The following is a 27,131-nucleotide window of genomic DNA, read 5'->3' on the forward strand; positions in this document are numbered from 1 at the left end:
ACCGGAATCAAAAGTGGTGGCAAAGGAGGAAATACGAGGCTACCAAGCAGACCAATCACATTTTCTGGGGAGGTGAGCAATAGGCTATGGCATAGGGTATCCGGCTACACATGGGCTACATGTAAGCTACAGTGTAGTTTTGACTCAGAAGCATAAATTGGCCTTTAGAATAAATTGAATATATCTGACTAAATCTGACAAATGTGTTTTAATTTTTTTTTTTTTAACTAGGAGACTGATTTCACTAACAAGACTCACATTACCACCAGTTAACCACCAACCCTCCCTAAAAATCTAGACTAAGGTAGAAAACCAGGTTTTCCCAGAACCCTCTCCTTGCTATCATTTCTTCAGAGTAGTCTAAATCATGAGAACACAAGAGTTCAAATCTGGAGTACGTTTTAAAAGGCTCAGTAGCTATTTTTGTTTCCTAATAAAGTCCAAAGCCTGAACAAAAAAGTCTTCACTTGACAAAGGTGAGAAAAACACTTATGCTGCCTATTTATGGCTGCTATCAAACCAAAAGAGGTTTTCACTGTGATTGCAATGTTGCAAAAATCAGGGAAAATGAAGCACTTGGCAATTAGGACACACAGAGCCACATCCTGTGTCATCATCTTGCAGTGGGAGAGTCTATTAAACAGAAGACGGGGTTGCTCTGCCAGTCACACTTCTCCTGCTTGTGTCTATTGATCTCTTGCTCTCTTTTTTTTTTGGTTAATGAAATACAGTAAACTGTTTGTGCTTACCCGAGCCATAAAGAGATATCACATCAATTCACATCATTGGAAATACACAAAATAGTACAGATTTAGGAAAAGTAAAGCTTCCTCTTGATTTAGGTGATACACTGTCTTCCAATCTATAAGCCTAATTTGTCCTGGGTGAAAGCTACACCTTCTGGGTGTGAGAATATGAATTGTGCTTATTGTGTAATTATCAGGCAGATGTATTATAAATTATAATACCTCTGATTAAAGTTCATTTATTTCATAACATTTTTTTTTATTGATTTTAATGCCAGGTAATCATATTTGAACTAGCTTGTAGTGTCTTTATTACACTGCTGCTTAATTAGAATATCATCATTTCAGTAATAAAGCTAGTCTAATCCTGTTTGTGATGTGGGTGTGGATATAGGCACAGGAAAGGTGCGTAAAAATCTACAGGAGGCAAGCCGACATATGACATAAGCCTCTAATATACAAGTAATGTTTCTGATAATAGGAGATGAAATTACTTGGAGGTGAAATATCAGAGCAGTGAAATACCCTCCAGCGATACATAAGTAACTGTGAGAGGTCGATATGTATCTGTGTGGGTTGGCAAGCAGCACTGGGCAAGACCATGGCTCACTGTCAGGGTGCGGAGTAGAGTCTCTCCTAAGCAACACTAGAATTGCTTGAATGGAGTGTTGTGTGTGTGTGTGAGCTTGTGTGTGTTTGTGTGTGTGCTTGAAAGGATTTTTCCATGTAGTAATTTGGCTGCGGTACACATGCGTGTGCAGGCGGACCCTGTGCGTGTCTCCTCAAGATTTCCACTCTTCTGCCCGGCGAACCCCTCAAGCATCTGAGCGAAAGAGAGAGGTAATGAGATATTGACCACCAAGTCATCCCCTTCCCCGAAAGAACAAGACAGTCATTTACGAAATGTGTCATTCTGATGAACTAGCAGAGAGAAGCGAAAAAGGGGGGCGAAAAAGACGTAAAACACTGCTAATGCGAGAAGGAAACAGCTATCAGGGGCTTGTAAAAATGTGGCATGAGCCCCCATCAAATCCTTCACTGTACACTCTTATCAAGGCCCGATAACAACTGAGGATATCCATCCATCAATCAGTGCTCAGATGCCTCCAGGCAGAGAGCAGAGAAGGATGGGAAGAGCGAGCATGAGTTGGAAAGAGAGAGAGAGAGCGAGAGAGAGCATTCTGGAGACTGTATCATGGAGATGACACTTACATGATTAGTTGTCCCTCTGTCCCAGCCCCCTCACGCAGTTATGGCCACTCACACGCCCCGGGAGGATGATGGAGACATTGGTCGGGATCGCAGGTGCGCAGAGGTAGATGCTAATGAATCCGTTTCAACATGATGTTAATTATGATTAACGAGGGGAAAAAGGCTGGGAGCGAACAGTGGCCAACAATAGAAAAATCACCCATGTGAATAAAAGGAGGTTGTAGTGCGCTTAAGGCATAAAGATTAGGCTAGTTCTGAGCGAAGAATCGCAACGCTGGGTTACCAGCCGTGCTCTAGCGGCTAGCGCACAGCTGAAGGGCAGGTACAGTGAGAGGAGTAATTATGGAACTGGTAATATGGAAGACATAAGGCCCAGCCACATTTCGCTGACTTCCAGAGCAAATGAAGTTTGTGTGCGAAACTTTGCGTCGTGTTTAACTTTGACATACAAATTTGCATCCGTGACCAAAATCTAAAAAATACATTTGCCACAATTTTTCCTTTTGGCTGATGGAGGTGGTTCTCAGAGCTCCGCTGTCATTGTATTTTATTAATGACTACCTTTGAGTTTGGCGCTAAATAGACAGAACAATTTGAATCAGAGCTGGGCTGTAATAAAAAAAAGCACATTTTGGTAAAATATAACAATAAAGTACAACATATTCCAGCCACTATCAAAAATGACAAAAATGGGAAAAAACTGGGCTTAAAGGGATCAAATCAGATTTTATTTAGATGAATTTTCATTTACCCTAGACGCAGTCAGTTATCCAAAGCATGCTGTAATCTGAAGTTCTTTTTTTTACAATAGGAAATGCTAGACTAACATTGCTAACCAACATTTGGACCTAAAGTGTCACATGATAATAAATACAGTCAAAAATAATAAGAAAGAACTGAATTCTCAAATGCCGAATGTCATTGCCTTCCTATCCGTTTGCTCATGACTTACTTACCTTAAATTAACATAAATTAAAGCTACTATGCTCTGCATTGACACTTTACTGAGACTTCACATGGTATTTTGAATATGCTTGTGACCAGTTCCTGGTAACTTAATATAAGCTATAATAGTTAACATTAGTAATATTGTTTCCTCTTGTTTCCTATCGGTTAGTAGCTTGGTAAATATTCTCAGTTAGGGGTTGCCTGTGTGATTTCTCCTTGTGGATTCTTCTTTCAGTGTAGATTTTAGACTAATCCTCTATTTAGACAGGATTCGTTCATCATAAGGAGGTGTAGTAATGTGGTGTAATGGCTTCTTGTAGCTGCCTGCATCAGATTCAAAACCCTGACATTGGCCCACAAAGCCAAGAATGGACCAGCCCCTCTGTACTTGATGGCAATGGTCAAAAGCTGATCAGTAACATTAGCTTGGCTTGACTCGCCATCCTTTAAGATCCATGGAAGACAAGCGTCCAGGCTTTTTTTCTGTCTTTTTTTCTGAAGTGGTGGAACAAACTTCCCCTGGGTGTCCGAGACAGAAGAGTCGCTGGCTGTCTTCAAATGCAGACTGAAGACCCTCCTCTTCCAAAAGTACTTATATTGTGGTCTCTCTTTTGTAAGTCGCTCTGTAGAAGAGTGTCTGCTAAATGCCTTAAATGTAAATGTAACGGCAGTCATTTTTAATTCTGCCAGCTTTTACAAGCCATAAAAATCAACTCAGGTCATATTAATCCCAGGCAAATCAGCATGTGGGTAAATTTTCCATCATATCCTGTAGAAAATTCCTTGAGGAAGCATTTAGTGTTGCATGACACATGATCATTCACATCTCTGGCAAACCTCAGCTGGTCATCACATCACATTTTTGAAAGTGTCAGTAATGACAGGTAAAACTAATCCCATCCGAATATCTCATCTTCCATCCAATAAGTCCAATAAGTCATCTTATGTTTCTATTAGCTTTACCTTTCTTAAATTAATGTGGCATTACATGTTAGCTGTCATATGTTTAGGACCATACTTATATAGAGTATCAATATCTGGGTAAGATGGCTCTGTATTTACATGCATTCTCTTTTTTTTAGAAAAATTATCTGATTTGATTTGGTTGTAAATTATCATAGAGTTATATAGAGTGACTCTGTTGGTCTGTGACTAATGTTTTAACCTCAGCCAATAAGCTGTGCTTATATTTGAATAAGACTGTCCTGATATGAAAGTCAGACATTCCTAATAAATAACATTCATACTAACAAGGTTCGTCCTCACACACATGAAAACTAGTTTTGCAGATGTATATATCCCTTTTTATAATGGAGCGTTTTACCAGAGAAGATAAGATAGAGAAGTCTGACTGGAGTTTTGCTGACCTATACTGATCTTAGTCATGTAAGTATGAGGAGGCATTAATCTTTTAAAATTTTTGTGATTTCATTGGTTTAGTTTAGTACGTTTACTGAATAGATAGCGAAGTTCATTTTTCACAGGTCTGTCCAATCCAGGTCTTGGTGCTCTACCACCCTGCACAGTTTAGCTCCAACCCTAATCTAAAACACTAGATCCAGCTAATGAAGGCATTCAAGGCCTTCACTGTGTTGGATCTCAACTCTTCTGGGGGACAGTTCTCAAGGGTTAGGATTGAACACCTCTGATATTCCATTACTAAGTTCACACAATAACAACGTAGACCGTAGATCTCAAACTTTGTAATTTCAACATTAAACTATGTTCGTCAATCAGATGTGTGCTTGTTCATGTCTTATTTCAATGGCTCTGTTCTCATGTTCTCTGCTCTGCAGTAGCTGTGTAGCTCTGTCCAAGTAAAGAGACTGAGCAAACACTTAGCTTCCTTACCTGAATGACATTTAACAGTCAAAATTATAGCCGCACTAATTCATGTCCTCTTTGTTTGCTTCGCCATTTTAATGCCTGTCCCTAACTTATATTGCTTCAGCCTTTCAAATAAAAAGGGTGACTTGAGAAATTATAGGTGGCTGCCAGGATTACATTGGTATGACAGGAGTTTTTCTCCTGTCTCTTTTATATATATATATATATATATATATATATATATATATATATATATATATATATATACACATCAAAATGTCATGATTAATGGACCAAGTCTTTTACACTGACTTTCATTTGATGCTTTGAAGGTTTTTTTCCCTTCTACTGTAATGTGTAAATGTGTGTGTGTGTATATATATATATATATATATATATGAAGTTGAGTAAACATACATACATAATATACACATATATGTATATATATATGCTATGTATATATATATATGCTATGTATGTAGCACTGCCATGTTTACTCAACTTCAGTGTATCAGTGCAAAACACACTAACACACCACCACCAGGTCAGTATCACTGCAGTGCTGAGAATGACCCACCACCCAAATTACACCTGCACTTTGATAGTTCTGTGGGGTTCTGAAAATTGAAGCACAGGGTGAAATGAAGTTAACAAAGTATTCAGAGAATCAGATGGACTACAGTCTGCAATTACATTACTTTTATTTTATAGATATTTATTTTCATATTTATTTCACCAAGTTCAATTCAAACCAGGAATAGTCATAATATTCTGATATTAGTGTGTAGAGGTTGATCTACAGTGGCATCTGTTAAGGGGTGAGATATAGTCGGTAGCAAGTGAACAGTCAGTTCTTTCAGGTGGTGATAAAAACCTGAGCCACTTTGACAAGGGCCAGAGCATCTCTTATGAAGGGCAGGTCTTATGAAGGTGCAGTATGCAGTAACCTTGGGTGAACCGGAGACAGGGTCATGGGCACCAAAGACTCATTGACACAATCCATGAAGGCCCCACCTTGCAACGTATAAGACTTAAAGGATCTGCAGCTAACATATTGGTGCCAAATACCACAGGATGCCTTCAGAGGACTTTTGGAGTCCGTGCTTCAACGGGTCAGAGCTGTTTTGGAGGCATGAGGGGGACCTGCACAATATTAGATGGGTGGTTTTAATATCACAACATAAGAACTGAGTGCTTTAACATTTAAATGAATGAGTCCTGTGCTACAACATGCGATTTCAATGCATGTATTCTTTTCTGACCACTGAGCCTGACGAGTAATGCATTCAAATTTTCACAGCAATGCTTTACAATGTAGTGGAAAGCCTCCCCCCGGAGAATAGAGACAGCCACTGCATTGAAGGGGGTAGAAACACATTCTTAATACCTTGAATTTATGAGAAAAAAATGCATGAGCCGGCGTCTGCAAACTTTTAGCTGTATAGTGTAATTACGCTTTCAGAAAAAGTAGGCCATATCTGACTACAGCACTGTATGTACAGCAGAGAATGGACGGATTTACACTAAAAAGGCATCTGGAGATCAAGGTTGGTAAAATATTGACTCAGTACAGCCTGTCAGTCACTCATTCAATCACATTCAGTCTGTCAAATCCAAAGTGTACAGCAGACAAATACAGGTCATCAATAATACATTCTGCGTCCTGTTTCCCAGAACAAAGTTAAGAGAAAAGTTCACACTATGTACACCTCAAGGCAGTCTTTCCAGACACCGGGGCTCTACTGGGCTAAAAAGGAGTACTTTTGTTTACAGTAAACCGCTGCTGGAAGTTGGCTGGAACTTTAGAGAAAAGGTGCATGATTGACGCTTGGAAGAGCAGATTAGATTTGGAGGGAAAATCCAATTTTAGATGGGGCACACTGGAATTGTGCTATAAATTGTGTGTGTGTGTGCGCGTTTATCATTGACAGATGCTAAAATGGACTTTGAAGAAAATGACTTTTCTCAAATAGAAGGCGGTCTGGGGAAAGAAGCGACATGTTGAATATGAATGATATCATTTAGGGATCCAGGCATTGGGTACAATCAATTCTAAGCGCTGGAATCAATGTGATGAATTCAATATGAATCGACAAAATACGAACTGAAGCACCAACAAATTGTTTAATAGGAATCTTGAATGGCTGTGACTGGCTAAAAGGGTCGCGCGCCATCAATGGAACCTCAGGTGGACGCCGTCAATGCTGCGACTATCTATGCGCTAAGTGGTCAAGAAAGAAGGGCTCAGGTACTCTTTTAGTGCTGGCCAGTTGTAGGTACCTCCTGGCACAGGTACCTCACATACACACACACGCGCACACACACACACACTATATATATATATATAGTGAGGAAAATAAGTATTTGAACACCCTGCGACTTTGCAAGTTCTCCCACTTAGAAATCATGGAGGGGTCTGAAATTTTCATCTTAGGTGCATGTCCACTGTGAGAGACATAATCTAAAAAAAAAACAAAAAAACCAATCTGGAAATCACAATTTATGATTTTTTAATAATTTATTTGTGTTACTGCTGCAAATAAGTATTTGAACACCTGCCAATCACCTGTTTGAGGTCGTTAGCTGCATACAGACACCTTCCACCCCACACAATCAGTAAGACTCCAATTACTAACATGGCTAAGACCAAAGAGCTGTCCAAAGACACCAGAGACAAAATTGTAGACCTCCACAAGGCTGGAAAGAGCTACGGGGCAATTGCCAAGCAGCTTGGTGAAAAAAGATCAACTGTTGAAGCAATTATTAGAAAATGGAAGAAGCTAAACATTACTGTCAATCTCCCTCGGACTGGGGCTCCATGCAAGATCTCACCTCGTGGCGTATCAATGATCCTAAAAAGGTGAGGAATCATCCCAGAACCACACGGCAGGAGCTGGTCAATGACCTGAAAAGAGCTGGCACCACGGTTTCCAAGGTTACTGTGGGTAATACACTAAAACGTCATAGTTTAAAGTCATGCATGGCACGGAAGGTTCCCCTGCTTAAATCAGCACACGTCCAGCCCGTCTTAAGTTTGGGAGTCATGGGAGAAAGTTCTGTGGTCAGATGAGACCAAAATATAACTTTTTGGTCTTAATTCCACTTGCCGTGTTTGGAGGACGAAGAATGATGAGTACCATCCCAAAAACACCATCCCTACTGTGAAGCATGGGGGTGGAAGCATCATGCTTTGGGGGTGTGTTTCTGCACATGGGACAGGACAACTGCACTGTATTAAGGAGAGGATGTCCGGGGCCATGTATTGCGAGATTTTGGGGAACAACCTCCTTCCCTCAGTTAGAGCACTGAAGATGGGTCGTGGCTGGGTCTTTCAACATGACAATGACCCAAAGCACACAGCCAGGATAACCATGGAGTGGCTCTATAAGAAGCATATCAAGGTACTGGAGTGGCCTAGCCAGTCTCCAGACCTAAACCCTATAGAAAATCTTTGGAGGGAGCTCAAACTCTGTGTTTCCTAGCGACAGCCCAGAAACCTGGCTGATCTGGAGAAGACCTGTGTGGAGGAATGGGACAAAATCCTTGCTGCAGTGTGTGCAAACCTGGTGAAAAACTACAGGAAACGTTTGACCTCTGTAATTGCAAACAAAGGCTACTGTACCAAATATTAACATTGATTTTCACAGGTGTTCAAATACTTATTTGCAGCAATAACACAAATAAATTATTAAAAAATCATACATTGTGATTTCTGGATTTATTTATTTTTTTTAGATTATGTCTCTCACAGTGGACATGCACCTAAGATGAAAATTTCAGACCCCTCCATGATTTCTAAGTGGGAGAATTTGTCGCAGGGTGTGAAAAATACTTATTTTCCTTACTGTGTGTATATATATATATATATATATATATATATATATATATACAAACAAACAAACAAACATACAAAAAACCCTGGAGAGTTAACATTCTCCCTAGCGCTGGGGCAGTAGTTCCACAAGGTTACGTGAGCAGCAGTTAGAAGAGATGTGGTGGTTGCTTTGCTTTATGTGTCTAGTAGCTAGTAGGAAGCGTGTGCCTGCCTTCACACTCCCAGACTGTCTGCCGCCATAAGATACAGGAGATTCGGACAGTGGGAGAGAATCAGTCATAAATAATTGAGACATATTAAAGGGGAATTCCACCAATTTTTCAATATGTCTACATAATTAGATTGTGGAGGTGTAAAGCGTGGTTCGGCACAGATGTGAAATGGCTTATTGTAGAGAAACCTAACCGACCATGACTTCTATATAATGATGGTGATAGAAACAGATCACGATCACAACCTAACTATGTTTTTTTCTGCAGCCCATATCCATCAGTCAGAACATGTCTGACTTCAGAACTTTTGTAGCACCTTGAGGCAGGAATAACTTTAAAACGTGCTTTTGCTTGATTAGCTTTTAAACTGGAATGCCAAAGAAAACATGAATGAGGGAATGAAGGTGTAGTACGAGAAATCAGCGAATATATCCTTATGTTCCACAACAGTGTTTTGTACAAAGCCTTGGCTCTGTTAATAGGAAACAAACAAAAGGGCTCAGACCGAAAAACACAGTGCTATTTCAGCCAATCAGCAACAGACAGGGACAGGTAAAGAGGGTACTAAACTCTCTCTCTCACACTAGCTGATTCCAAAGCCTAGACTGCAAACTAGGTAGACTGGGTAGGACTGTCTCATGAAAACCCCTGCTAAGTAGGCTGTTGGTCACACAAGTGGAACAGCCTAACCAGGCTGCGTGCTGACATCACCATGAAGGCCCAGCCTCTTGAAATTGCTGAGGGAAACATGTGCTTTGTCACTTCTTCAAGAAAATGAATTATAATTCCAAAAACTGACATTTTCTTTTAATATTTTCCCCCTCATGTGTCAGGAGAACTGTGGGTAACCGAGGCCTGAGAAGGATACTTTAGCTGCATCCTCCAAAATGTCCCCTAAACATAGGCTGCATACGTATTGTAGCTGTATACGAAGGGTTCTTCACTTTGGAATTGCCTTCTATGAAGTAGCATCCAAAGATTTTGCGGTCAGTACCGATTTGTCCATTTTGCTAATGTTTGTGATAGCTAATCCCAATGCATCACAGCAGCAATTGTAGAGTAAAAGAACAAAAAATTGGGCCAAAATCTGATTGTACCTTGTACTTAAAACCAGAAAAATCATACATTGAACAGTGAAAACTAGCAAGTCACAAGAAATAGCCATTGTTCCTTTAAAGTTCCTTAAAGCCAGAATGAATAGGATCTGTCGGCCCCTCCGGCTCAACAAGTGACAGAAAGAAAGAGAGCAGCAATAGCAATCTGAGCAAGCTTGAGAGTGTAGGAGGAGAGGAACAGCAAATCACAGAAATACGATCTTAGTTTTCTGATTGTTTCGTGGTGATTGCGCTCTTAAGCACAGATAAACATGGGTAGCAACACCTCCGCACAACCTTGTGGGAAGGACTTTGTGTGAATGCAGACGAAGTGCTTGCTTCATCCTGCTGTGGCCTCTCTCTGTTCTGTCTGTGTGTGTGTGTGTGTGTGTGGATTGGCAATGCGCATCCCTAAATTTTGGAGGCGGGGCTCCTGAAGGAACACTGAAAGGAGGGGTGCGTTTGTTTTGCTGTGGAGTTCAAATATGAATGATGATCTTTCTGCAGAATTGCTGGCTCTCCCATGATTTGACCTTGAGGTTACATCACATCTAATGACAAAAAACCAACATCTTAATTTAGTCCCGATCTGAGTCTCTTAATGCTGAGCATCAGCCGATACTAATCTGATCTTTGTATTTGTATAAATAATGCAGCCACACAGTTTACACACCTTGTGTGTGTGTGTGTGTGTGTGCAGTAATTCACACTCTGGACTGATATCTATTTTATGTTGATGACTACTGATGTGAAATAACTGATGTTTAATAGTGGGTGAAAGTGCTGTGATTTGGGTTTCTGCTGTATAGCATGTGTCTTAGCATTAGCATTAGCATCCACTCGGTTCTAAACGTTCTTCATATTATGTTCTGTTTTCATGCTGCCAGCTGGGCTATATGTGTCTATATATGTCCATTGGTGCCATGAGGACACCAGATGGCACTCTGAATACAATGGGTAAAGCAAACACTTGGAACTGGATTAGGATTAAAATAGCCAATACCTGATTCATTAAAATATACCTGGATCTGCCCCACTGAATCAGACTGGGAAATCCCTTTTAATAATAATAATTAAAACATCCTAAATAAATAAATAACAAAGTCAGACAAAAGTTAGCTTACAGGCTTCTGAGTACTTTGAAACAAACTCTCTGTGATGATACAACATTACCAGCCATGCTGAAACAGCTTTCAGTCTTAGCATCACAGTGCACGCAGCTCTTTCCTTCTGCTTAGCCACAGGCGGCGCAGGTGTTTACCCAGATTTTGTATCAATTACAATCAAGTGATTTTTACATAATCATGAACTGAGAACTGCTGTTCAAAAACAAAGCCCCTGCTCCAAAACGGATGCCTTCATGCTCAGGTTTGCAGCGCTCTGGAGGAAGGTTTTAAGGTCAGAACATATGTTTGGAGGAGAAAAGAAAAGGCCTTTAACCCCAATAACACTGTATCAACTGTTAAGCATGGTGGTGGCAGCATCCTGTTGCAAGGCAGCTGAAAAATGGATGAAATAATAAAGAAGGAGCACAACCTCAAACATTAAGCATAACCTCAAACCATCAACTAAACGGTTGAGACTTTGACATGGTTGGGTGTTCCAATAGAACACTTGCCCCATACGCACATTCAAGTGTGTAAAGTAGCTGTGGAAAGAATAAAACATGCAAACATTGAGCTTTTGGTATGGCCTTCCCAAACTCTTGGCCTCAAACCTATTGAAAATAAATGGGCGATTGAGTTTGTGAATTTGACCCAAAACTTCATCAGATTTTCATACGAGTGCTAAACATAGATAAGGAAAACTAAATAAAAGAAATGAGACAAATATATTAGACTTAATCATTTATTTGTTGAGGACAATGATCCAATATTACAGATCTTTAAGAGGCAAATGTATGTGAACCTTTAGCATTAGCAGATCATTTCAAGTTGTTATTAGAGTGTTTTCAATCAATGGCATAACAATCAGATGTGAGTTTGCACCCTTTTTTATTTAGAGAACAGGGATCTATCGAAGTCTGATCTTCACAACACTTGTTTGTGGAAGTGTATCATGGCATGAACAAAGGAGATTTCGGAGGAGCACAGAAGAATAGTTGTTGATGCTCATGAGGCTGGAGAAGGTTTCAAAGCCATCTCTAAAGAGCTTTATCAATCCACAGTCAGACAGATTGTGTACAATTGGAGAAAATTCAAGACCATTATTACCCTCCCCAGGAGTGGTCGACCAACAAAGACCAAGCCAAGAGCAAGGTGTGTAATAGTCTGCAAGGTCACAGAGGAACCCAAGGTAACTTCTAAGCAACTAAAGGCCTTTCTCACACTGGCTAATGTTAATATTCATGAGTCACTGAACAACAATGGTGTGCATGGCAGGGTTGCAAGGAGAAAGTGACTGCTCTCTACAAAGAACACTGCTGCTTGTCTGCAGTTTTCTAAAGATCACATGGACAAACCTGAAGGCTGTTGGATGGTTTTGTGGATGGATGAGACCAAAATAGATTTTTCTAGTTTAAATGAGAAGAGTTTTTATTGGAGAAAGGAAAACGCTGCATTCCTGCATAAAAACCTTATCTCATTTGTGAAACGCGGTGGTGGTAATATAATGGTTTGGGCCTGTTTTGCTGCATCTGGGCCAGAAAGACTTGCCATCATTAAGGGAATGATGAATTACAGCAAATCTACAGCAAATCGGCAAATTCTAAAGCAAAATGCCAGAACATTATTTTATATAAAATATAAATAAACACTCAAGAGAATACCTACATACTGGCAGTGAGTAAAGTGGGTGGGGACATATGCAAATAGATGAAGCCAGGAGCCAATGGGAAAGGAGTCTTACTTTAAAATGTTGCATACTCAAACACACTGTATATAATTGAAACAGCACAGCTGACTCAGTTTTATATACTTGTTGGGAAATATCAGCCTGCAAATAATTATTAAATCCGACATCAGTTTATTTTTTTATTTATTTAATGTATTTTTCACAAACATTTAAACAACATTGCAAAACAACCATACCAACTGAAATGTTGGCTATTCTATAAATATTACGGCAAGGCTATTTTATTTTATTTTTTTTCCCAGAAAAGAGATGTTTTAGCTGTTATATGTATTTGTAGCATTTCACTGTTACAAAAACTATATTTAACCTTTTAAGAGTTTACAGTCTTTTGCTGTCATGGTTTGACAGTTTTTCACCGTAAAATTTACAGAAATCTTTTACAGTGTGGTCCTAATCCTAACCATAACTGTAACAGTTTTAAGAAGTGTAGAGAAATGAATGAGAATGATTTAAAAAAATTTCTTTAATGTCTTTTTCTATTTTGTCTGTGAGTTGTTAGTACATTTATTTTCTCCGCACTACAGTAAATCTCTTTCTTCCTGTACTGCAGTAATTCTCTCTGTGCTATAATAATCCATTTATAGAAGGGAAGAAAACAACAGTGTGGGTTTAAACCCCAACTCTATTAAATTCTTTTGTGATGAACTGTGTATACAGTGCACTTAATCATGTACTAATGGTGTCACTGAAAACAGCACAACACAACTGGCTTGGTTTTGTGCGTCTGGGTTCCAGTGTCACTACTGTGCTTCATTTACAGCCTTCCATGGGATGAAAGTGTTTGGTAGTGAGCTCTGGAAGAAACTGCTAGAGCTTAAGATATGGCTTGTGTTATCTCAAATGCACTGTCTTTCTCTCTTCCCTCTCTCTCACATGAACACTCTAGGAAAGTACATTGATTGCCTAAAGCATCGATTTGCGATGGCTGTATAATTTTTTTTAGATGATTTTCTTTTAGATTTAAATCAGTTCTAGGCGTGTAAAGTGATGCAGCCATATCAACTCGGAACTGATCTTCCGAATCAAAAAGTCTTCTAAAACACTAATCAAATGTACCCCACACCAAACCATTCTGGCTGACTTTGTTTCTGTTATGCTGTAATTAACAGATGGATGAAATTTCCCTTTAATAGCAACAAACAAATGCTTCAAAGATAACTGTACTGGTGTCTTGATTTTTTTTTTTTGAAGAAATAGCTGCAATTATATAATAGCAGAATAAAATTTCGCATTTTCACACAAACAACAGAATAAACAGGAATTAATTAACAACCCTTAAAGGGAGTAAGAGGTAAACCACATACAGAGAGAGAGAGAGAGATTAAGCCACAATATGCTCCCTGAGGGAGCGGACCTAGGTCTTCAGCTCGATGGGCTAATCAGGAAGCCTATCAGGGCTATTACTGCATTCAGTTGCAGGACCAAGGGCTCTCGGGACTGCCGCCGAGACAAAAAGATGTGAGCCGCTTTGACAAATATGGTCGGCTAGCTTGGTACTCTGTGCCCGAGACAAGTCATCAGGGTAAATCATCTGCTCCGCTGGCACATTTCATTGCATTAGAGCACTCAATTGCACTTATTCAATGAGCAAATGTGAGTATAGATAATTACCTTGTGCTCAAGGTGTGACTGGAGCTTTTCTTTTTTGGATGGGTGCACATGCAAGCAACACCTTTTTGTCTTAATTACTTTAAACCCTGTGTAAAAAGGACATACCACAGCAACATCACAACAGTAGCATTTTTCAACCTGATTCCCATCTGCAAAGTCTCTAGTGTGCTTGATTACCACAGGCAATGGTTTCGACCCGTTTCCCTACACTTAGAAAAAGACTAGAAAAACAGACTTTGAGGCTGTGGGCTAAGTATAGGGACGTTTGTGTGGTAAATGACTACAGATGGGTGAGTTCAAAATTAGATTGGAAAATGCAGCAGTATTTGTCTAACTCAGTATGCAGTGTCTACCTGTTGAGCTCTAAGCAGTTGACAACTAGAGGTAGCAGGAGTACACAAGTTCCATACTTAAGCAAATATACAAATATTCCAGTTAGAAAATACTTTTTTACATTTTCTTTGGCATGACCATGACACCAAGTATAAATGAAGGTTTATGCTAGAAATCATTCAAATGACATTTAATTTCTGCTTTTCTGTAAAAAAAAAAGACATTTTCCAGTTTTGTATTCAGTTCAAAGTTGATAAATGTGAGTGTCAGTTAGGGGTTAGTCGCCAGTGCAGGTAATCACATTAAATAGCTAAAAAGGTTTCACAGAAATCTAACAATTTAACAGAATGGAAGCTCAGATCAGTTTTTTTTTTCACACAAACCAAAGCTCACACAGATTTAGGTTCACTAAGCAGTTAAAAACAGTTAAATTAAACATTTAAAGTAACAAACATTTCTTTTGAAAAAGTAGTGAGTAAAACGTATAGATTCTTCTTGTGAAATGTAGGGAGTAGAGGTAAAAGGGATTAAAGTATTAGGTGAAAGAAATAGTCCAGTAAAGGACAGACACTTCAGAGTACGCAATTGAAGAACTTAAAAAAGGTACAGTAACAAAGTACTTATACTCACAATAACAATTTGTCTATGAGTTATAGTTCCATCTCAGCCTAATTTATATATGATCTCCTTCATTTAGACTCTATAGCAGCCTCATGCACATCAGGGATGAGGGCTTATTAGCTCTCAGTGGAGGACAAAGTACACAAATCATTAACTTTCTTGAAAATATCAGAAAGAAAGTACAAGTCCTTTGTTCATACTCAGACTTAAGTTAAGGTAAAAAAAAACCTACCTTTTAAAATGTACTTAAATATTCAAAATAAATAGAACTGAGTTCATTATTATTATTATTATTATTATTATTTTATGATTGATGTGGCTACACACAGATACAGTAAATGGGTGACCTAGGTTATGAAATGAGAAATACTTTATTGCAAAATAAATAGCACTTACTTTTACGCCACCAAGAATTATGCACCAGTATCAATAAGAATTTGTATAAATTTTATATAGAATATATTTCATATATTCAAGTTTCATATGTCAATAATGCTATGCTTTTGCAATGCTTTGGCCTTGTCCCCAACTCAGACCTGAAAATTATCTGCTGCAAGAAAAAGAAAAAAAGTGATAATTTCTTAAAATGACACAGGATGTATTATTTACGTTCAGATGTATCCAACTTGTATTTTTGAACAATATATTACTGTATCCAACATTACTGTCATTAATGTTCACATTATTTATATATGTTTAAAGTGCATCTTATGCTAGCTGTTGAGTAGTGTTAGAAATCCATGACCAGTGTCTGTTCTTCCTTAAAAAGAAGTGAGAACTGGAATTACTGCAATGTCATTACCAACCCATAACTGATTATGACGCTAAAGTCACCTGCACACCGTTTATACTTGGCCACTTCATGTGACTAGTATCTGGATTGTATTCAGATAAGATTCTAACCACATGCATTTACACTTGGTAGTCAAATGCGTCTCCAGTTAGTCGGATTGAAATCTGATCGCTGACAGAATTCATTCAGGGATGAAATATGCTCATTTCTTTATTGTAATTTAATAAATAATTTACTTATTTTCCTTAAACTAATTGTTTTTCAGTAAATGTGTCTGTAAGACAACAGTAGAGAGCTCTAGGGGATATATGGAAAAAAGTAAAAGATATTTCTTGGTCATCTTGGTCTTTAGTTTAAAGCATATCATCGTTATCTTGAAATAAATAAAGCAGAATTATTCCTAATTTTATTTGTCATGAGTTAAGATGGTAAATGGTAAGTAGTGGTTTTATTACTCATGTTTTTACAGCTATGATTGGAAAAACTGTATGGCCTGCGAATATTATTTATTTCATTTCTCATTTAAATAAGATAGCAGTTTTTTTGGTTTTAGTTTGACTTTGCAAAGGGAATTTTCTGCTCAGAGGGTAAAGAGTTGTTCAGAACTAAAGTTCAAGGGGACTGTTATTATAAACTGCTGAATTAAATGCTGCAGGCACAATGTTGCAGCAAGTGCCATGTGCCCAGGGGCCTGTGGATGTGGGTTTGATCCCCTCTCTGATCTCTGGGTGTGAGGAGTTTGGTGTGTCTATGTGAGTTTCCTCTGGGTTTTCTCCCAAAACCACATGGTTGGTTAATTGGCCTTGCTAAATTGCCTGCTAGGTATGAGTGTGTATGTTACTTTGTGAGGGACTGCTGCCCTGTATTACTTGTGCACAGTGATTCTGGGTACACTCTGGACCCATTCTGACCAGTAAGAAGTTGAATGGTGGTGATGTTCATATGTCATAATTATTAATATAAATAATTTTCACCAACTACTTAAAGGCATTATGCAGCAATGACATGCTAGCTTCAAAATCATTCTGAGGCTGTACTGACTTGTAACAGTGAGAATAGCATGTGCACAGCTATCCATGAGGGGGAGCTTACAGTGTGATTTGTATTTATGATTTTTAATACAATTATATTTTTTGACTTGATTATCATAAAAAGGCCTACCCAAAAGAAATGCTCGCCTCTTATCTAGGTTTTTCACAGTATCAGAAAGCACAGTTAAGACTCCTAGCACCTCTCAGTAATCTAGTAGGGCAGCTAATATATATATATATATATTTATTTAAAAGTATAAAATATTTGAGCTATTTGATAAAAATGTCTTGACTTTATTCTTCATTTTGATCTGGTTGGTTTACATAATGTATATATTATCCAATATAAAAATTTGGAAAAAGGAACTGATGTTTAATCATATGTGGGTAAATACATGTTGTTTCATTAACGTTACACTCAGTGGAAGCCTGTTGCTACATAGTGTGGGTGGAGGAGTGGGCGAATGTTTGTGTTTGTGTGAGGAGGGGCCACTTCTAAGGGCAAATTAAACACAAAACAATATGCAATACACTTTCTGCACAGACTTGGATTGCAACAAATTCCGTTTGACATTATCTTTAATTAATGGATGCTGATTTTCGATTAATTTTAAATGTATCCAGTAGTTTTACCTACAACTTGAAGAACTGAAAATGCCCCCATATGGAGGTCTATCTATCTAGTGTTCACTAATCTGACTGCAACTACAGGTGAAGAGAATAAACTCAACCCATAACAGAGAATAGACATATTATTATCTCAATTAAATAAAAAGTCTTCCGAACAGCAACTTCAGTAAGAGTAGAAAGTACCAAGGTAATGAAACTGGAGTGGCTCAGGGTGAAGGAACTGGAATGGCCCGAGGAGCTGGAACAGAGATGTGGCCTAAGGCGGCACTGCTGATAGATTCTCTGACAGGCAGACTTGCTGGTGTTTATTGGAGCCCTAGCTGTGAGTGAACTCCATACCTGCTGTGTCACCAGCACCCCACTTGGTAAGACAGGGGCTAGCATAAAAAAAATCTTGCAAGTTATTTTAGAGCCTACTCCTCCTCAAGCTGATGGTCAGAAAAGTTTCTAGAACTAGAGTGACTAGCCTCAATCTTGAAACCCCATCTGTATGTGACCTATACCAAGGGAGGTCATTGCAGCAGACACACTACAAAAGCGACCTGGACAACCCAACCACAGTGGGCCAAATAATACTGGCACTCACCCACAAAGCCTGAAACCTCTCTGGTGCTCTATCAAATTTCCTGGGAGGGACAGAGGGAGAAGACAGTGGCTTGATGGTGGCCAAGAGGAGCTTGCTACTCACTGCATCCTTTGAAGGTGGCAGTGGCGGGCTTTGGTAAAAAGTCAAGCTGGGAGGGAGGAAGCATTTGCTGAGCAGCGTTATTATGGACAGTCACAATAGATACTTTATCGTCTGAAGTTATGAGTTTACATTTGTATGTGACAGACAATGCCATGACATCAAACTCTGTGGCACTGTGGCATCACCAGTCTATTGAGAGGTTCTGTCCATTGTAGTCCACTGTTCGAATAACTTTGCATTTGATGTCCGAGCAGAATGTAACATTTACACTCACACATTTCAGCAAGCTGACTGTAGGATGTATGTTTATGGCCTGTTTTTGCTGTCTTGGAGCTGAAAACATAAAAACAAACCCCTCACCTTCTAATATTTGCGAGGCCTCCCTTAAACTGTTTAAGGGGAAAAAAAAAGAAACGGGGGAAAGCACTAGCTTGATTCTTTTGGAGATAAGGATAGGATAGTTATTGATAGATCCTTTGGCAGCAATAGCAAACGAAGCTGAAATTCAGTCAAAAGGTCTGGTTTCACAATTGCTGACAACGACTTAAACTACAAATCAATTTAAGAAAGTGAAGAGTGCAGTGGAAATGAGAGCATCAAGGAATGAGTTAGTAAAAGGGGAGACAAAAGCAAGTTTGAAATATTTAAAGAGAAAGCAAGTGACAAGTGACATGCATTTCTAACTGACAGGCAGGCCAATTATTTAGCTTGGCAGCTGCTGAATTGTGTTACTGTTATCTTCCCAAACTGCCATATTACAATGTACATGACATAAGGTAGGTAGTTAGTTAACACGATAGACAGAACCCCTTACTGGTTAGCTGTGACTGTTGCCTTGAATGTCTAGATGTTGACAGATTAAAGAAAAGATCTGAATGAATGAGTGCAGAAGCATAACCAATATAGGTGCTTCCAGACCGGTGTTGGCATGATACAGGTTAACATCAGCAGTCAACATGTGTTCAAGTCACTGGTAAGCACCTACTCCATGTGCTTCAGGTTTCATCTGTTTTTCTCTCATCACCAAAAGGCATCCACTGTCTGGGTTGGAGTGAAAGTTTGGAGATAGACTAACTTTAAGTGTTACAAATGCAGGACTGGGAATGTCAATGATTAGGCTGTGTCAGAAAAAGCAGTATGTCCACAACATCACTAAATAAGATGTTATAGTGGGCTTGTAGTGCATAAACACCACATTGTAAAGACAAATGCAGGTTGCGAGTTCAGTGGTGTAGAAACCACAGCCTCTAGTCTGCAAAGATAGATGAAAAAAGTAAAAGTGAGCTAATCAGAGGAGTTATCCGTCTCCATATTCTCCACAAGTGGGCGAGTGCATGTGTGACATACACAAAGTGAACAGTACACACCTGGATGCTTGACCCGTTAAGCTTTTATGCTAAAAGGGTCACTGCAAATCTGCACAGTCTGATGATCAGATGAAGAGGATGAATCAGGAGTTGGGAGAATAACTACTCCTAGGACTAACCATGGGAACGGGCTCAATATCTCCACAGGCAGAGTATGCCCAGAACATCTTTTGCAATAGCTCAAACAGATTCAGTGTGGGTTACCAATTCCATCTGTTTCTATAAAACATGGTGCAATCTGAGGCTACAGCTGCATTTGTCTGAAATATGACAGGTCTAGATTGGGAGAGCCATGAACCACTACATAGTCATCCATAGCCTGGGGACAGGGTATGATTCTCCTTGAGGGACTTAAATCCATCTCACCTGTTCAATTCTGGATTCTTTTAAAGGAGCAGGATCAATTTTATGAATTACAACTGCTTTCTAAATTCCATATCACTTACTTTTTATGTCTTGCTCTTTTCACCTTCTCCTCTCAATACTGACAGAACTGAACTAAGACTCCTAAACAGTAGGAGGCTGTAATGCGATCCACTACACCATGGTACACACAGCTGAAGTCTGTGTAATAGGAACATACAAACTACATAATTTAAGCTAGCAGATTTCATTTTTGTCGTCATTGGATGTAGTGTATGCAATGCTATCCAAATATCACCCCTTCTAATAAACACATTCAGCTGCACCCGTTGCTGACACGGATGTGCAAATGCACACAGGCAAAGCTTGTCTATTGTCAATAGAATACTAAGAGACTCTCTGGAGCAGATTAACATGAACCTCTTGGCCCCATGCTTAATGCCAGTTGTGGGTTAGAATGGGTATAAAGCACCCCAGTTTTGAGCTGTGGTGCCGTGGAACTGGGTTCTCTGTAATGATGGTGCTCCAGTCAATACTTTTGGAATGAGCTAGGGAGTTGGGGGTGTAGAGGGGTAGCGATCACCCAAAGTCCGGACCTCACTAACGTTCTTGTCCCCGAATACAATCAAATCCTCATAGCAATGCTCCAAAATCAAGTAGAAAGCCTTCCCTGAACAGCAGAGACAAAAGCAGGAGAAACTACTTTTTTAATACCCTTGATTTCGGAAGAAACAATAAATGAGCTGGTGTCCCCATACTTCTGTCCATATAGTGTATAAAGGTGCTGTAGGCATGTATTGGGCCCAATTTTGAAGGAAAATTAGGAGCCTTTTTCATTTTTTAAGTAGAACTGCACAGGAACTTCAAGTTACAAAGTACTTGCCAATGGGTCAGAATACTCATCATTTTAAGAATGTTCTTATGAGGTTATGAAGTACTTGCCGTTAGGAACGTACCACACCAGCTAAGTGACGTTCAGTGGGAGTCATAGGATGCCACGTTTCTAATTCCTCAGAGTGGTGGGTCACACGAGCTCACAGAGCAGGACTGTTGAGTACTGAAGCACTTACTAATGAGTTTCAAGCATCCTCTGAAAGCCAAATTAGCAAAAGTACTGTTAATTGGGAACTTCATACACTGAGTTTCCATGGCCGAGCTGCCATTCCTAAGATTCACAAGTTGAGGTCCGTAAAAAATGTTTCAGTGTTCAGTGTGGACGAACTTCATTGGTCTACACAGAGACCGGACCTCAAATTTCTTTGGGATGAACTGGAATGTCGAATGCAAGCTAGGCTTTTATTAGATCAACATCAGTGCCTAACTTCATTAATGCTCTTCGGTGCTGTTCAGCCATGTTCCAAAGATGAAAATAGAGTAGAGGCTCTTACAGAAGCACTGAGCAGAGGCAATTCCATATTAATGTCTAATGGATTGGAATGAGATGTTGTACTTTTGACTATGTAGTGTGGATTATGTAGTTAGTCCCTGTATCATATTTTATTTGATATATATATATATATACACATATTTATTTATATGCATAGTTATTCTGAAATCTGACTGGTTATTATACTATTCTATTTGTTGTATGACTATCTCTTAGTAAACATTCCTGGCCACCTGGCTCTTACTCTTTGGCTTTGTTATGATTGTAGATGTAACTATATTTGTACCATATCAAGCTACCTATAGACGTTGAGCAATTTCTTATTTTATTCAAAATCTTATTCCTTGTTTCCGCCATGATGAACTTACTCATAAGCCTATGCTGCAAGAGAGACCCTAAAGCCTGAGGATCGATACCTAGTAGTAAACAAAAAAATGTAAAAATGTATCGTTTATGTTTGTTACAACAGATATGAACAGTTGTAAAGACTGTGTTTAGAATTTGATGCAGACAGAAATGCTATAATTATTTACCTGTGCCTGAAAAATATACATTAAGGTCTTAGCAGATACATAATAATACCATTCTACTACAATTTATCCATGTGCTCTCTGCAAACAATATAAAACATAGCACTGAAGCACAGACACCGTTCTCTGCCTCTTCTGTATTCAAGAGGGAATTTATAAATGTTCACAATTTACATATTTAATCTCCAAAACAGAACACGAGCCTCCAGAAAGGAAAACATCCTGAAGGAAAATCTGATGGAATGCTTTTCATCAGAATGAAATGTAAGATAAACTGACCCTCCTGTGGACTGATTTAAAGGACTTTACAGGTATGGTGTTAATAGGTGTTCCACTTGTAGGAGAATATCCAAACTCAGCTAAAGGGGCTCCCACTGCTGACACATGCATATTAAATGTACACAGACAGGCTGCGTAATATCCACAGAGAAATATTTATTGCCAGATTGTCAATAGAATTGTATGGAGCAGTGGTACATGAGCCTAAGGTCATCAAGTGCTTTGGCCAGAAGTGTATCGTGGGGCTGCAGAGCAGTAAAGCTGCGTTCTCTAGAGCAGTTAAGGACCACTGAATACCCCTGGGATGAGTTGGAGTGGTGTTAACTAAGCATGCTACATAACGTACTTCACTAATGCTCTAGTGCAATCAAATCCTTACAACGATGTTCCAAAATCTGAGTAAGCGTAAGAGTAAGGCATTCTCCGAGTAGAGGCTGTAACCGCAGCAAAGGAGGGATGGGACAAGCTCTCAGATAATATCCTTAATTTCAAAAGAAATGTTTAAATGGGCAGATTTCTAATAACGCCAGCTACTTATACTACATGTACTTTACATTTTCTTTCTCTTATATCAAATTTAATTCTCAGATAGCACTGAAATATGTATGTAATATATTATCACACTAACTCATTTCTGAAGATTGCTTCACTTTGCTGTACTTTGCATCTAAACCCATTCCAACATTTATGACATGATAAAATTGTGGGAAATTGGCCGATCCATTTTTTCATACCCTCTACTCTCACTTCGCCTTCACCAATAACTTCGCACCCATCTTCACCCTGTCACCCCCTTTCTTCTGTAATGCTCACCACAGCTGGGGGGGGGGGTCTCGGCTTCACGTACCTACTTTAAAAAGCCACCCTGAACTCCAGCCCAAAAGTCCTGTGTTCGCCTTCCTGGGCCATCAAACAGACTGTAGAGGCAGTGGTACTTCAGTGGTTAGAGTGCTGGGTTACTGATCACTGGGTTGTGGGTTCCAAGATGGGATATATGATGAGACCAAATTCATTGTACTGTAAACATATGAATGATAATATTACAGACATATTATTATAGCAGTCCACATTCCTTTGGATATTCTGCCACATTGCATCTAAAGCTTTCTGCAATGTAAATGTCTGTCCACCCCGTTTTCCCAGAATTTTTTGTAGACTCTGCCCCATCCTCTGAACATGTATGGCAATTACTGTTGATGAAGGGTCACTGCCAGCACCAGGACACTTGCCAGCGCATTTTGCCGCTGGTGGAAGTCTACTAGAAACACGTCCATTGGGGGAAAAAATGAAGCGAGAATGTGCCCATACGATTCCCTTCATGATACATACTACAGTGAAAATGGAGGAAAACGGAAAATGGAAAATGGATCATACGGAAGTACCATACGATCAGGGGTGCGACATGTTTATCCACTTAAACACCTGGAAATGTAGCCTGCTATTTATTCTGGCAATTTCAATGTTTTATTTGCTGCAACATGGCGACGGAAACATTGCTGGTGTCACCACGGCATGAAAATATTAGTATTTTCTTGCTTCAGTGTATCACAACTGCCAACGGAGGTCAGTGCCCTGTCCTCCAATTACTGGCAAGATTCTTAACAGACATGATGGGTCTTGGGCTTTTAAAGTAATGATGCCTATTTTTAACATGTGGAGGAAACTGAAGGGTCTTTGGTAAGCACACAAACACGGGCAAGAAGAAATATGAGGTGTGTTACCTTAGCTGGACATACACACACCATGCACACACGCATGCACGCAATCATGCATTCACAACACTACCCCTCACCACCACCACCATCACACACACACACACACACACACACACACACGCTGTTGTGAATGATTACCTCCAGATAAGGCAGGAGTGTGCTGAGCGGGGTGCCACGCATTCTCTGCAGCACTCCAACACCCAGATGTCCAGCAGAGGACAAAATGACTGGATGAGGAGGAATACAAGGAATACAATTGAACCAGATAAGAATCCTCGGGAGTTTTCTGTCCCCCCACAGAGAGCTCGCCTGCCGTTTCACGTTTCCTGAAGAAAAAAACAAAACAAAAAAAAAATACACCAAACAATCCTGAGCTCACATCACTGGCAGGTCTCATACAATCATCCAATGATACGTTATTGCGCTGCGCTGCGCTGCGCTGCGCTGCGCTGGAACGTGAGGCGTTCAGGGCCAGGTGGAATAAAAGGGCTAGCTTGAAGGCGGAACACGAATACGTGCTTTCAGTAGCTATCATACGAAAAGTTGGGGTCCCCCGAGGAGCACAAAGGGTCGCCTGAATCCCCCCGGGGGTTGGATCAAACCGGGTCCGGAGGGATAACGAGTCTTTGGTTTTCTCGCCTGGCGTTTCTTACGTTCTTCGTTTCTCCTCAGGGAAGGATGGAGAAGGAGGAGACGCGGGAGTAGAAAAAAAGAAAGGGAGGTTTGCGGATGGGGTTAGGGAGAGAAGGAGGAGCAGGAGGAGGAGGAGGAGGTGGAGAAGGTGATGGTGGAAAGGGAGGGTTCTAATAAATATTTTTGATTGTGTACTGATACGCCGCGGAGGGAACGTCTCTAGACCGCCGTTAAAAAAATAAAAAAAAGCCTCACCGACAAGTTTAGCATTCAACACGTGTCGCGCGCGAGAGAGAGAGAGAGAGAGAGAGAGAGAGAGAGAGAGAGAGAGAGAGAGAGAGAGAGGGAGAAAGAGGAGAGAGAGGTTGCTAGGTGACGGGGCGTATATACTGAATTTTAACAAAATAACTGGAGAGAGAGAGAGTGAGGGAGAGAGAGAGGGAGGGAGAGAGAGAGAGAGAGAGAGAGAGAGAGAGAGAGAGAGAGCTAGTCAGCAACATGTAGGCAGGCTGAGTAAAGAAAGGTCGAGACTGTGTATACGTGCAATATTTAACACAGACGAACCGGGGAGGAAAAGGAGGAAAAAGAAGAGGAAGAGCAAGAGGAAGAGGAGGAAAGAGGAAGCTGGTGGAAAATGGACAGCAACGGAATGGATGTAGAGTGGATGAAGTGCCGCGGGGAGAACAGAGTCTCCGGATCCTGAAACGGTGAGTAGGACGGGTATTTTTTTGGTGTGTGTGTGTGTGTGTGTGTGTGTGTGTGTCTCTGTGTGTGTACCCTCTATTTTCTCGCGGCGTTTGCGAAGTGTGCCCGGCTTTGCCCTTCAGAAAAAAACACGGCAGGATAAACGGAACCGTGTTTCTTCTGCGTCAGAGACCGAAGAGAGAGGCAGCTCGCCTGCGTGGACAGACATCCACTTTTTTTGGTGTACAGAGGACAACCGGCCGGTGTGCTAGGCTAGCGGCGTTGACCCTTCTGTCATTGATGCGCGTGCACGCTATACAAGGACTCTGTCTCCCCGACTATCACTCACTCACTCACTCACTCACTCACGCTCTCTCTCTCTCTCTCTCCTTCACACACACACGCACGCTCTTACTTAGCCCTGTTGCCTCACACACGGTGTCTGTGTAGTCCACAGGGCTTGCCTCGTAACTTTACACACGGGTATTTTGGCTGTCCTCGGGAGGACACACGTTGTTGGCTGCCTAGCAGAAACAAGGACGCATTAATGAGTGTAGACTGAGAAACGATATAACACAAGGTCAGGACAATCCCCCCCCCCAACACACACACCTTCGCCCCCCCCCCCCCCCCCTCAGTCGTAGAGAGCAGAACGTTTGAACCCCCCCCCTCCTCCTCCTCCTCCCTCCTCCCTTCCTTCAGCTCTCCTTGAGTATGGCTACTGAGTAGCGATCAAATGATTGATTAATCTCCGTCATGTTGTGTGGAGCAAAGCCGTCGCCTGGGCTAAATGCGTGGCTGGAATGGGGAAAGGTTGTGTAGCCTACATTTCTAGCCCCCCCCCCCCCCCCCCCATTTTTTTCTTCTTTAACGTTTTCATTACAGAGCACTGCTTTTGCTAAAAACCCTTTAATTAAGGCACTGTCGTGGATTGGCTTGGATTTGTGTTCGCACTCACACACACTCTCACCTCACACTTAGTGGACGAATGACTTGGACTACATATGTATGTATATGTATATATATGTATATATATATATATATATATATATATATGTATATACACACACCTCCGTTTACCTCTACTCAAGTATATCTGTGTTCAGGTTAAGGGCTGCTGGAGCTCAGCACAAGCCACTTGTTACTGGGCAGTCCTGCTCCTAAAAATCTGCATATCAGAGACTGCTTTTAAGCTCAGAGGATCTGCCTTTAAAGTCAAGGCTTTTAAGAAAGATGCAAATCAGAACTGACCCCCTTTCCCCCCCCTCCTCTGGTTAAACTACATTGCTGCGTTGATTTCTTTCCATCATTACATGGCTGGCGATACTGAGTCAGCCCTCTATGTCAGGACCGATCCAGGGTGGCTGGTATCACTGACAGCCTCTCAACCATACCCTCACAAGCCCATTCAAGTTGTAGTGGTGATGTCTGTGGCAACCTGCCTGAGAAATTCATTAATGCCATGACAGTCTCAGACAAGTCCCTGCGGGAGAGAGCCCGTTCTGCAAGAGCCACCTGAAGGCTCGTGTGATGGGTGGAGAGAGCAGGGAGTGTGGTGGTGGAAGAGCTGGCGGTGGTGGCGATGGTGTGTGTGTGTGTGTGTGTGTGTGTGTGGGGGGGGGTATGGGGGCTTGGTTGGACGAGGGAGGAGGGTTGGTGGCATGCTCCCAGAACGGCACCACTTCAAAGCCCTCCCCAGGATACAGCTGTCGAGTCCATGAGCACGCCACCCCAAAAAC

At 40.6% G+C, this 27,131-nt stretch overlaps 1 protein-coding gene across 3 annotated transcripts in view; it reads left to right on the forward strand.

Moving 5' to 3' along the window:
- Positions 1 to 24,947: 24,947 nt before the first annotated feature.
- grin2da (glutamate receptor, ionotropic, N-methyl D-aspartate 2D, a) overlaps positions 24,948 to 27,131 on the forward strand; it is a 113,422-nt gene continuing 111,238 nt past the window's right edge. For all 3 annotated transcript variants that reach the window (XM_072675819.1, XM_072675820.1, XM_072675821.1), the window contains exon 1: positions 24,948 to 25,415. The gene's annotated coding sequence lies outside the window, so the exon portion shown is untranslated. The remainder of the gene's footprint in view (positions 25,416 to 27,131) is intronic.

Source organism: Salminus brasiliensis, chromosome 3, assembly GCF_030463535.1.
Source record: "Salminus brasiliensis chromosome 3, fSalBra1.hap2, whole genome shotgun sequence".
NCBI classification, from domain to species: Eukaryota; Metazoa; Chordata; class Actinopteri; order Characiformes; family Bryconidae; genus Salminus; species Salminus brasiliensis.